Genomic DNA, 13,963 nt, shown 5'->3' with positions numbered 1-13,963 from the left:
ATGCCCAGAGATATATTTCTAATGAAAGGAGTTTGCAAGTGTTCTGAGATCCTTTGATGGAATGTGTTGTGGAATGTGTTATGGAAGTGTTAGGTACTAATCTGTACTTACATATTTCATTCTACAGGAAGGTATTTACCTGTTTGGAAAAAGCCATGTGGAATTTGTTGGTTGTATTTCATACACACCAAATGAAACATTCTTTATAATTGACACTGCAGACACTGTTTCTTGGGACTGCTGCTAAATGTCTGATGTTAGTCTGCTGCCAGGAAAAAGTCACCTTGAAGTTGTTTGGTTTTTTAATGAACCAGAACTAGATCCTACCTACTTTTTGTGGATTAAATGAGGGAAAAGGAGAATTTCTACCAGTGGGAAAGGATCCCTCTGGTACACAAACCTACTTAGGTCTGATATCAAGCTCCCTAAGTATCTGCAAGATGACTGAAGGAACACATCACTTCTTCCAGGATGACATTACACCATAACTGGCAGCAGTTTAGCCCAGATTCGCAGATTTTAGCAGCAAACAATCTGTCTTCCTGGGTTACTGACCAGGGCCGGGTTTTGCTGTAGATTTGAGTGTTCTGTTGCGTGCAAAAGCTCAAAAGGAATTTAGCTCTCAAGGTACTTAGCATGAATACATCCACTTTAATACAGTGAGACTGCCTGGAAGAGTGCATATACATTTCAACATACTGCCAAGAAACTTGAGATTTGTTCATCTTTCTACTGTTAAAAAAATCAGCGGCATCCAGGAGAGGCAAATGTTTTCTGAGGGTAAAAACATTGCTACAGTTTTCCATAGAAGAAGATGTGAACCTTTGCTATTCTACCTTCTAACTTTGGCACTTCAGTGTGCTGCATTCTCCATGTGGACTTTCGTGAAGCTAGAAAAGATCTTGGAAGGAGAAGAAACTAGAACATGTAGAAAGCTCAGTGTCTGTGCAGAGGTGAAATGTAAGCTCTCAAGGATGTAGAGCCACAATTCTATACTGTGGCTGAAAGTTGTTCACCCTTGAAAGCTTTTTGGTGGTGAGGCTGAAATATGTATCTTGGTCAGTAACTACTGAGCAAGTGTCAGAAGCATTAAAATTGCCAACACATTTCACAATACTTTTGGCTTTCTTAACACAGACAAGCATTTTTACTGAGGTTTATTCTACCGAGGTACTAAACAGGTGGTGCTGGGAGTACCATGTAACTAACTATATGTTGGGAACTAACTGTACACTGTGATTTATTCCAAAGCCTCAGAGTCAGTCCTCAATTGCAAATAACTTGGGATAATGAGCAGCTGATGAATAACTGTGCCCTATCATTTTTCAATGTGGACTTCTGCAGCTTTTGGTAAACTTATTTAGAATGACTTTATTCACTGTTTAGTGATTTCATTGTCCTACTTACAAAGTATGATTTATTTCTGCCAGTCTAGTGTTGTACAAGTTGTGTGTATTCTTCGATGATTTTTAAAAATCACTAGTATCTATGAGTTTCAAACTGTGATTTGCAAAGAACATGTTGTCTGAAAAAACAGTGGCTGCTCAACTTGTTTTGATGCTTCTCCTTGTTTTCAGCTGCTTTATTGCAACAAAAAGTAAAAATACAGCATTCTAAAGGTACATTTTTTTTTACTAAGTAATTGTTGAAATTGCCACAGGCATGTAAAGCAATTGCAAATGGAAAAGGAAGGAGGCCATGATATAATCTCTTGATGAACATAGACAATATGGAATACTACATGTCTGATTTCAGCAACTTTTCCTTTCTAAAACCCAGTTTGCTTGGACACCAGCAAGATGAAACAGCTATGTAATATTATTTGACTTGGTAGCAGAGCTTCTTTATTCTTCCCACTCATTACAATATATATCTGGAGTCCAGCTCCGAATTTTGGCCCATAGTCTCTGGGTAGATCTTAAAGACAGCAAAACTCCCTTGATTCTAATTTGTGTTGGTGCATCTGCAGTGGCAAACACAGTAAACATATGGTTACATTTCACATAGTTTGTGATTATTCTGATCAAACTAGCAGAAAAGAATTGTGTCTTTTTTCTTTTTTTCTTTTTTTAAGTTACACTTTTTGTTATAATTCCTTGTTTTCAGCGTTTTATAACTGGATTGGAAAAAAATGTTTTGGGCTGAAATTATAGACAAGGTCTCAGCTGTGAGAAAACATTTCACTCCAAATCTCAAAGAACATAAATAGCTGTATCATATTCAAATACTGCTATAAATCATAATGAAGCTTAATTAGAATGGGCTACTTCTTAATACTGACAAGTTTCCCCAGGAATTTAGCACAGTTTAACAGGCAGGCTGTGTTAGTACAGGAAGTTGCCACTGCCTGGTCAAAAAGGAGATTCTGGGAACTTAAAACCCTAATACCTTTTCTGTTGAAGTAAACATTAAAACCCTCATTGACTAGCTGTTGTAGGCATGCTATCATTTATAGACTTGCTTACACTTTTTATTTGCCACAGGATTTCTTTGGATTTGAGATAATGAAGATCCCCCTCACATCTACTGAACATAGAGTAAATATCAATTACAATAAAGTTTTCTTTCTCAGGAGAATGAATGAAGTTTTGAAACTCCTGTCTGGCAGTAATAGTGAAAACTAGTTATTATGGTGCACTAGTTATGTTGTTGAAAGTTAATACTTCATTACAATGGTACCTGGGTACTCAACGTACACATTTGATGTACACAGATTCTTAATTTGGCTGAAGAAGTTGAACTTACCTTTATGCCATACTTTGCAATCTGTATGCTGCTGAAAATTGGAACTATGTTGTCTCTGTCTCAGTTTTTCTTTGCTTCCATCTTAACAGCATATTCATGTTCTATGTTCTTGTTAAAGCAAGAATTTTTGCTCTCAGAGTTATGTTCAAATTCCATCTTTGGACAGCTTCATAATTATATACCAACTTTCAGTCAACTCTGGTTTGGTTTGCCAGTGGGAATTTATTCCCTGCTGGTGTTAATAACAAATTTGTATTTGTTTGAGTATAGACTCCTCTTGTAAGTAAAGTGTTATGTGCCTAAAGAATTTTTGAGGATGGAAGTCTGAACAGACTGAAACTGTTCATTCTGATATTGTCTTTGTGTTTTAATTGCAGCTGGCAATTGAGCAGATTGTGTCAAATGCTTTCTTCTATTCTACTACCTATGGATAGCAGTACCCATAATATCTATTCCTGGTCAATATTTTTCAAAATAATTTTCTTTATATTTAATTTCTATCTTGATCCTGGTTTTGTATTCTTGTTATTTCAAATCTCATTACAGCCAAGATTGTTCAGTTCTTTAAAAAGATAAACTCTTTCACATTATGGCTCTTCCATTCCTCACTATTTTTGACTTTTAATTACTGTGTCAGGGTCAGGAATAAATGTTGTATCTTTATATTTTTATATATTGAGTTATAAACATAAGAGATTTCTTTCTACATGTGGATATCACTTTTTTCATGTTCCTGTTTTGCACCATGCAGTACAAATGTAATTTCTAACGTCACAACAGACAATGTATAATGTTAGACTAAATAACCAGATAATTTAACTCTTGTCCTCATAACTCTTAAAGTCGGCATTCAAAGCCTCAGTTTAAAGTAATCTTGTAATCTTTGAACTCTTGAAAAGTAAGATAACAAGCCAAATTCTGACCTCATGCAGAATGTACCTCAGCAAAGTGTTTAACCACATGCTTACCTCAAACACACGACTTGGTCCCTGGGTCATGAGTTAGTTTCGAAGTATCTTGTTGAGTTGAAGCTTTAAGCTCTGTAGCTCAAGAGAAAACCCACTTTTTATTCAATTTTACTAGACTTGTGATGATATGAATGCATACTAGAACCCACCATTTTGTTAAATACTTTCTACAACTGATGTGGTATGATTACTGTTTTATGTGGAAGGAACTACTACCACAACTACTATGTGGCCTTCTCCCATTCTTCCGTTCTACTTTATCAATTTTGTATGTGTATTCATCCATGTATACATGCAGACATGCATGCTTCTTTGAAAACAGAATTAATTTTGCTTGAAGTTACTCTTATTTCATTAAACAAAGATGGATAAATAAGCAGGTTTAATTTAGCAAAACAAGCCATATTCTGGTCTTGATAAACTAATCTCTCAACAACATATTCATCCTCAACTGATGAGAAACCTTTTTTGACCCTGTCTGTTCCATAAATAATGTTCCTACATACTATATGTATGCAATTTCAGAGGTTTTGGAAGTTTAACTGAAAATCTTATATATACAGTAGTTTGTCAGAAAAGGGGCCACACCAAAATCCTTCTGCTTTCCATAAAAGAAAATCATTATAATAAAATTAATCCCTTATGTCAAGGAAATTTCCCAGGTGAATCATGTTTAAAACTTCATGGTAAAATGATGAACAACAAAATTTCTGATTCCAGCCTCTGATTTAAAGTTTCTTTTGCATTTCCATCCAATGTTAAGAAAGTCCATGGTTGTTAAATTTTGGAATTTTCTCAGAAATGCTCTTTCTTGGTAAACAGTCACAATAAAATTGACACATTTTAGAAAGAAAAGAAACCAGTGGTTTCTCCAAGTTTCCCTATTCTCCTCTTGCAACTCACTGTATAAACATCAATACACACCCCCCCCCCCCCCATTAGTAAGAATCAGTTTTAAAAATATAGTTCAACATCATATGAAGCTCTTTCCTAACATGTCGAAATTTCATTCAGGCTGCAGTTGTGGTAAATATTTCTCTCCCCTTCTGCTCCCTCCCTTCTCCAAATCTTGGGTGTTTTCTATGATTCTGTGTCATTGTGAGGTAAAATGTCAATATGTGTAATGACACAGCACAGTGAAAACACATATTTAATATTCATGTAAACTCATGTAATTGTAAATTAGGCTGTGCCACCCGCTATCATAACATACTTCATGTGAAAAGATGCTAAATTTACTTGACCTACTTTCATCTTCATGTTTAGGAAACAGGGTATAAGAAGTAAACAAAGTAGTGCCTCATGCAGGAGATGATTATTGTTTGAATTTATGATTCATGCCTTGAGCAAAATTTTGTTTGTGGCCTCATTTGCAACCATAATTTACAACTTTACTAGGGATATACTGTGTATTTGGGAGGTTATATATTAGGCATGCTTTGTACTGGAACAGTTTTCTAGCTTTGGGTGTAGTATTTCCTATGTTTCTGGTAGCTATAAAATTTCTTGGCATAACATTTATTGTAGTAAATATAGAATTTTTTTTTCTAAATTGCAATTCCCCTTAGGAATGTCCTATTGTATTTACATCAATGCACTTGTTACAGCTAAATAGAACTAGTATTTAAAGTAGTTGTTAATCCTACAAACAACGAGCCATAAATACAAGAATTCACATTTTCAGTATTTCCTAACTATAGCGTTCGGCTTTTAATAACGAGTCTCTCATTTTAGTTAATATGCATTTTTAACCTAATCTAAGTCCTATATACTTTTACATTTCTGGAGTCCAATGAAATAATCTTTTCTGATAAAGATGATAATTACAGAATTATTATATTATCTGGTAAATTAAGTTGAATTACCTTAGATCTATTAGACTAAAATCTATGAAGGAAGATGTTTTGGAGAAAAACTTAAAATAAGATAGGGCAAAGTAATAGATTGCTTAATATCTGCAGAGTATAATTATGCACTTCAAAGAAACAGTCATTACGAAATGGACTTTCCTATCTTTAATGTTTATGCATCTATTATTCTTTTTGGATTATTGTTTACTGTGACATTCCAGTGAGTCATCAGATAAAGTCACAGCTAATAGAATCATAGATGATATACCTGATCTTTTTTCTTTTTGTAATGCATGTTTCTTTCCAAATCCAGATTGTTTACAGGTAAGATATATTTTTGAGTCACAGAAATAGTGTACTATCCCTCAGGTGGTAGGAGTGCAATAATTTCATGTTCGTGTTTTGTCTTTCAGAAGGCAGAAGTTTCTAGCCATACCCTGAGGAACAGGGTATTTCTAATTAGCCGTGGGACATCCATAGATATCTATGCTCCTGGAAAACAGCACACAGATCCTCCCACCTCCAGCAAAAAGGCACAAGGTCTGACCCTGTCCTGGACTCTCTGAACGTGTCCTGGACTCTCTGGGGTCACTGTCTGCCCCAACACATACTTCCTAAAAGGGGTGTGCAGACGCTGCCATTGGGCTCCTTTTCTTTGCCTAAGTCATGGTAGTGAAATTTAATGAAAGCAAGGCGTGTTGTATTTAGAATCTACTAGCTCTATCACCATTCATGGAATTCTTGCATTCTTCTGTTAAATCTGTGGACTCACAACTTCATAAAATAGTTAAGAAGACCTTAGTGCTGTCTTGGTGCCTGAGAAGAATGCAGTGAAGATCTCTCCTTATACCCTCTTTGTCTCACCTTTAGTACTCTTTAAACCCGAGAAGAATAGCAGAGCATCCAGTGTCTAATGGGAAGTGAAAAGCAAGACTCCTTGTCCTCTTGGACTCATTCCAGCTATCCACTCCATTGCCATGGAACCAAACATGATGGTTGCATGGTGATGGCAAAGGTGGAGGTGATGGCCCCATTTATTGTTCTCAAAGGGTAATCTAGGTTGAACTAATTTCTTCATCCTCACTATGCTCCAAAAGAGAACTGAGAAGTAGCAAGTCTCAAGAAACTCATGTTACTCAAAGACAATGATACATGAGAGAGTAGAGTCATATTGATTAGATTTAAAGTCTTAAGGAATATGCCAAATTACTTTTCAAAGACAGGATCATTTCACCTACTTGTGAGAGGTGAAATTCAAGAATATTAAAAGGGAGAAAATTACTGAATGATAGGGAGCTGCCATCGTAATATGTGCTGCTTAGTGCTTGAACATTGTAACTGCCAAGTGGATTCTATTATGAAAAAGGGAGTAATTTAACATTATTTAATATTCACAATATGCACATATTGAATGGAAGTGTATGTAGAATATAAGGCTCTATTTCAGCATAAATGAAACTTTAATCACTGGAATACTCCTATTGATTTTAATAGGATAACTCTTATTTGCACATTCATGCATGTGCATAATAAATAAGAAGCTACTAATGGATATGTTTAAAAATAACTCCAACATTACTTTCAAGAAAATACAAAAGAAGATCTTCTAGCTTTCTCAAGTGCTTCTTACTCAGTTTGTGGGACTGATTCTCCAGTCCACATTGTCTACCAACATCAATTTTATTGTTAGCTATATCTGGACCTTTCCTTTGGTACATGGGTTGTATGAAAATAAATGAGAACAAAATTTAGTTTAATTAGGGTTTTTCCCAAGTACAGAAGATTTAATGCTGCTATAGAAAGTTAGTTTGTTAGTGCTCAGATGGGAAAGATGGAAAATGTGGGAAAATGTGGGAAACTGTAAAACTGACTACTTTGTAGACTGGTGCTTGAGATGTACAGGTAGATAGAAAACACTGAAATGGGGACATGATATAGACAGGAAGGTCTGAAGAAAAGCAGACAAATTGTTTCTAAATGCACAGAGGAGCCAACATAAAACACAGACACTTCTACGCCATCCACGGCCTACTGAAGTTTTCTTCTCAGACTTCTGTCTTGAGCCTTGTCTTCACACTGGATCCCTGGGGCCAGCTGCATGCTGGCCATCCTTCCATGGAAGTGGAGGCCCAAAGCACAGATGGTCGGTGGTGTGGTTTGCCATAGCCATGGGAAGTGACTCTAGCCTCCTTTCCTTTCATGTTGTTTCTCCTGTCCTCTCCACAGGTGCTAATTTTTAAGGACCTCACCTGGACATGGCAAATAGTATCTTTATTTACCTTAATGTTCTGGTACAACACGAGGAAGGTCAGTTGCTTTGGAAGGGTGCTCCAAAAGAACCTTTAGGTTCTCCAAGGAGCTACAGATAGCCATTAACTTAAAAGCTGTCAGAAATTCTACCTTTATCTGGACCTTGGGTGGCAACACCATTTGTGACTACTTTGAAACCTGTCAGGGTGCTGCTTCTGCATTTCATTCAGTGATTGTAATGTAAAATACAGAGATAGCTTTTAAGAGTAGAGAGTGGCACCTAAGATTTGCTCACCCTTCTGTGATCATCAGCCCTTCCATGGCTACATAGATAACAACCTACCAGCTTGCCCTCCACTGTGCCCTATTCATTTTGTTTTATTTGCTGTGTAACAGTACAGCATTGGCAGATTAGGTGAGGAATGTTTTGTTTTGTTTTGTATTATTTTATTTTATTTAACAGTTGAGAAGTAAATCTGTTAAGAGACTACTTTCCTCCAGCTGGGTGAATTAGCTGCTTGGTAAGGACTGTAAGACTGAAAAGGGAGAGAACTTGCCGGAAGTGACAATAAAATAGCAATATTGATTTATTATATGAAAAATACATATTGTATAAATGGAAACACCAATGAAAAGGCCAATTATAGGTGTAAATACAGATGGCTATTTCCAAACAGATCTTAGAAATTAATTTTCTAGACTATTCATGGTATTTTAGTAGTAAGTGCTAATATTAGGAGAGTGACATAAAGATATCTGAAGGCATTAGGTCTAATCACCCATGTTTCTCCCATAGCACAGGAAAATTGTGCCAATATCTTAAAAATGACAGGTTTAAATGTCTGCAATCGCAGTGTAAATTTTTGATTTCAGCCAGTATTTTCAATGTTACTGCCTTTACATAATTACCTTAATGTGAAAAAAAAGGCATATCATGCTCCATTGCTCCTTGTGTGCACTTTAAAGAAAAAAAAAATCTTTCTGTAAAAAACTGCTTAGCTTTAATTGAGCAAAAGAATTCATATGGGGTCTGGACTTGCAGCTCATAATTTCTGTAGACAGGTTAGGTTGCTGTGTGATGATCCTAATTAAATTATATAAAAGCATTGAACTAGACAAACCAAAGTAGCTGCTCCATCAGTTCACCAGGTGAATTAACCATGTGCAGGAGTCTTAATTTGTTCATACATTCCTGCTCCTTTTAAACCATGGTTCAGAGTGCCCCTCTGACTGCCTCTGCGGAGCTGATGTTGTCACTTTTGGTCTATAGGTGGCAGCATTGTCAGGTTTTGTGGCATCTGAGGCTTCTCTCAAGAATTTTATGATCTCCTCAAACCTCCCCCACTCACCCACGCTATGTGATCAGGGCTGAGTTAACATCATTACATACTCACGTCAGGTAAAATAAAATGGAGTGAAATGTTCAGGCCAGAAATTAGGCTGTGTGCATTCTGAGCTTTTCCCTTTTTTCTTTCTTTTCTCCTTTTCTTTTCTCTTTTCTTTTCTTTTCTTTTCTTTTCTTTTCTTTTCTTTCCTTTCCTTTCCTTTCCTTTCCTTTCCTTTCCTTTCCTTTCCTTTCCTTTCCTTTCCTTTCCTTTCCTTTCCTTTCCTCCTCTCCTCTCCTCTCCTCTCCTCTCCTCTCCTCTCACCTTCCCTTCCTTTGATTTTTCCACACAATACAGTTATCATTCTGGTCTGTGACTCTGGGTACTGAGATTTAAACATCATTTTCACATGAATACACCAGAGCCTCCACCTCATCATAAGAAAAAGAAAAGCACAAGATTAAGTGACACACTGAGGCTGTACAGACTTGGCTTGCACTCATCCTACTCTTTCTGACTTATGTTATGGTAAATACAACTATACTGCAAAATCGTCTTCCCTCCTTGGAGAAGTACATGCTGTGGAATTCATATTCTCGCAGGCTTAAAATTCATGACTTCCAAATTTTTCATTTGTGTGCTTATTTTACTCAGGACAGATTTTTGTTGTTGTTGTTGTTTGAGAGCTCTAGCAGTCCCAGTCATTGGATGATTCTTGTTTCCACTGGTCTTTTGGCAAACTATCAGAAAGCAGAAAAACATCCACGTTTCATAATGCTTTAAGTATTTTTTTTTTAAATAGCCTGCCATTGAGGACCTATTTCCCTCATTTTTTATACTTAAATGACCTGTCAATTCTTAAAGTTAGTGGAACTGTTTATATGAGCATTGGCCATTGAAAAGAAGATTAGGCAGTAATCCATTTTTGATTACATATATTTTAAGATATATTATTTTCATTATATTGTGCTTTCTGTATCATCTTTTGTGATGTCATAAATAAAGACATCATGAGGTCATACTTTTTCTACTCCTCATTCTCTTTTCCCTTTCCTCCTTCATTTCCCCAAGGGAAGGAAATTCCAACGTAGAGGTTGAAAAAATTGTTTAAGTATTATTGAAAATATAAACCAAAGTTGTTTCCTTAATAAATATAATTAACTGTATATATTGCATTTTCAAGAGCTAGTACTGATGTTGGGACCAGCTCTTTAAATAAAATAGGACCTCTGTAGTCTCTGGAGAGAACATGCATAAAGCAAAGTAAATGATTTTCTGTCAACACTAAGTAGACAGGTGCTTACATTGAACAGCATTCTAATATGTCTCTGAATATTTATGTCTTCTTTTTCAAATGCATTGCCCATGAATGTCACAGCTGTCAAACGTCTGTATACAAGAAGATAAAAAATGAAATTAATAAAAGGCAGATCAACATTTCGTTTGTTTAGGCCACTTTTTCCTATTGCATTCTACAGAGGTTAGCAATGTTGAGATGCTTGGGTAAACTGGTATATTCTAAGGGGCTAAGTAAAATGCAAAGCAATTAGTTGTATTTTGTGTAGGCAAAGGTATACTTCCCATTATTTAACCTAGACATAATCAATGAAAATAATGATTGAAAGTGCTACGGGCTGTTCCTTTATCCTCTGTCCATTTGCTTCACAGATGGGGACCCTGGAAAGAGAGCTTTGGCAGTTCAGTGCTGCCATAACTAAACAGGTTTTTTGGTGGGGCAAATTCTGAACCAAACTATGCAATGTGCAAGGACAGGTGAGCCATCACTGCTGCCTGAAAGCAGTTAAAGGACAATAGGTTTGGTTTTAAAATAGTTTTTAAAGTCTGAAGGCTATACATATTAATGTAAAACTTTTTGTTCATGGCCACCTGTGAAAAAGGCGCATCGATGCACCTTTGCAAAAATTTGAAAGATCTTAATGATAGCATGTCTTCCATTTTATACAGAATGGTACTGAAAGAATAAGAGGAAAAACTTCTCCAAATGGACCTAAATCATCATTATTCACCTTGTATGCAATTAAAGTAGACTTTAGTATGTGTGGTGTTTCAATGTATCTCTTCCCCACCCATTGACACACTTTAATCGCTCCTCAAGTTTAGTGGTGCTTTCAGTGCAGGCTAATTGGCACTCACACACTCAAATATAGATGCCAGAGGTTGGATAGTGCCTCCTCTTAATCTATATTCCTTGGTAAATACTTTGCTGTAAGGTTTCAGGTTAACTTTGAGAGCCTCAGGACTTTCTCACCATCTTCCCCATGAGCTCAGAAGACAGACCAGTTCCCCATGAAAACAATGCAACATATCGTTCAAACTGAGTGATTCAAGCTATTGCAGGACAAAGAACAACGGACAATGTTCCCAAAAATGTAAATGATACACAGAGGTTTGTAACATAACTGGGAAAAGAGTAACTTAGAATCATAGAATCACAGAATGGTTTGGGTTGAAAGGGACCTTAAAGATCATCTAGTTCCAACCCCTCTACCATGGGCAGGGATAAACTTCAGTATGTTTCCTCTGTATAGCTGTTAAGACTAATATTAGGTTTCCCAAATGTCCAGAGTTTCTACAATATACAGATATGATACGCTCTGAAGCCTCTGCACAACAGAAAGTGCAGATAGAGTCTTGCAGACAGACATGTGCTTGAAGTGCACAATCTTAAATGAAGCACGCAGCCGTAATAAAAACTATATTATGCTTTCACGGTAAATTTTCTGTCAGACGCTAAACTGCTTTTTGGCAGCTGTTATCCCTCTCAGAAAACTTGTCCTGAGCAATCATCAGCAGATGAGACAGTTAGCACTCATTACTGAGTGAACCAGTACAGAGCAACAGGACTGAGGACACTAGGGCTGATGAAGTGGGTGCAGTTGGCTGTGAGTTTTCAGATGAACAGATGCTTGGGGGAAAATACCAATGAGTCAAAAACAATGTTTCATAAAAGCATATCTTTCCACCGATTCCAGCAAAACATGGACCTGTTTTTCCTGCAAGCTGTAGTGGAAGATACCGTATCTGGAAATAGCTGGAAATCTTTAGATTTTGCATGCATAACCGATAGAGACACAATGCTTGCTCCCCATTCCAGGTACAGATCCTGGGAGGAGATGACATTTGGAAATGTCTACATAATGGACTGCACAGGTTTCCATATTAGATTTATATTTCTACTGTTTTATTTCCAGAAAACAGGTAGAAGGGTCTTTGGATTCTCCTTAAAAATTGCTTAGATGACAACAGAGAAGATGTTAGTGATTTCGGGATATGACTAGCATTTGTTCCAGCTTTGAAAGGTTCAGAAGTTCATGGAGATTTTTTAGGTCCACACATTTAGCTGGTTACTAAGAAATAATTTAGAAGAAACTATGATCTTGTGGAGATAAGTGTGGAAATACTGTACTACTTGGTTCTTTCTGGGACAGCAACTTTTAAAATGTGTTGTTTCTTTTGCTGCTGACAAATAAGGTCAATGCAGAAATGTGTAAAACTGAGAACAGAAGATACATTTATGTGGTAAGAATCTGAGGTTTCTTTTATCCTAATTAGTGTTACAGTTTAGAAAATGAAAATGAGCTGGTGTCGTCAGTAAGATAACTGAAATACAGAAACAAGAGGAAAAACCCATTCTGGAAGTATGTATGCCACAATAAATCTCTCTGTTTAGAGTGAACAAAGAACATTTTTAACAGTAGCTTCTTCAAAACTTTTGAATTACTCATTCTTTTACTTAGGACTTGTTCAATCAAAATCCTTTTTTAATGGTATATGTTTGATGTACATGTCTATTGTGGTTACATTCTAACATATTTTGGATCTGGTGACATGCTATACCTAATAGCAAGAAAATGAAAATTAGATCACACAAATCACACATGGAGTGTGTTTGCTGCTAAAATATGAAGGTTTTGAAATGTATTATCTCATTCTTTGCGTTAAAACTATGTAATTGTGTTTACAAGTTTCAGCAAATATAGAGATAATTGGTCACATGTAGCCTAGTATGGATTTGATTGAAAGTTTCTAATAACATACAGATGCTCCAAATGACATAAAAGGAACAACTAAGGAGAAAATCTCAAATCCTAATTCACATGTACAGTCTTTTAACAGGCAAATCACTCCCTGAAATCAGTAGGAACTATATGGAATTAGTGGGATTAGACTGCAATTTTCCTCTTTCCTTAGGATATTTTGTGAAGTCAGATTGTTATCATTTGAACTACATGTATCACATTAGCAACACAATAAAGTCCATGCTTCACTGCTAAGTAATGGTCTTTTCCTGTAACATCGATATCACACATATAGTTGCAGAACTGGACCACATTTGCACCATACCGTGTGAAACTGGTGTGTTTGTATCTTCGGGAATTACTATGATGCTTGCCTGAAAATAAATGTAGAGATCTGTGGACTACTGAACTCAGGCTCACAGGCATAACTAAGGGAGAAACATCTTGGTAAGAAAGGATGAGCCCAACAATTCAAAATGCTTTGAATAAAAGCACTGCTTGATTTCAAAGACGACATTCCCAACAACATCTTAAGGTATGTATCATAATTTGTCTTTTTCTTTGTAACTTATTCTATTATACTTAGTGAACTGTTTACTGAGATCAGATCAGAGAGCAATATATAAATAGAGATTAATACTGCCTTAGGTTGCAGAGAAAAAGTAAGTTTCAAATTTGTCTCTGTGTCTGATTTCCTTTGCTCTCGATACACACTGAAAATGGGTTCTGACATTTTTAATGCAAATTTTTTTTTGTTTTTAAAATGTTGACTTTCTGAGTAGCAT

Source organism: Haliaeetus leucocephalus, unplaced genomic scaffold, assembly GCF_000737465.1.
Source record: "Haliaeetus leucocephalus isolate CR32 unplaced genomic scaffold, Haliaeetus_leucocephalus-4.0 Scaffold417, whole genome shotgun sequence".
NCBI classification, from domain to species: Eukaryota; Metazoa; Chordata; class Aves; order Accipitriformes; family Accipitridae; genus Haliaeetus; species Haliaeetus leucocephalus.
The sequence above is the reverse complement of the archived record's forward strand: the minus strand, read 5'-3'. Positions refer to the sequence as shown.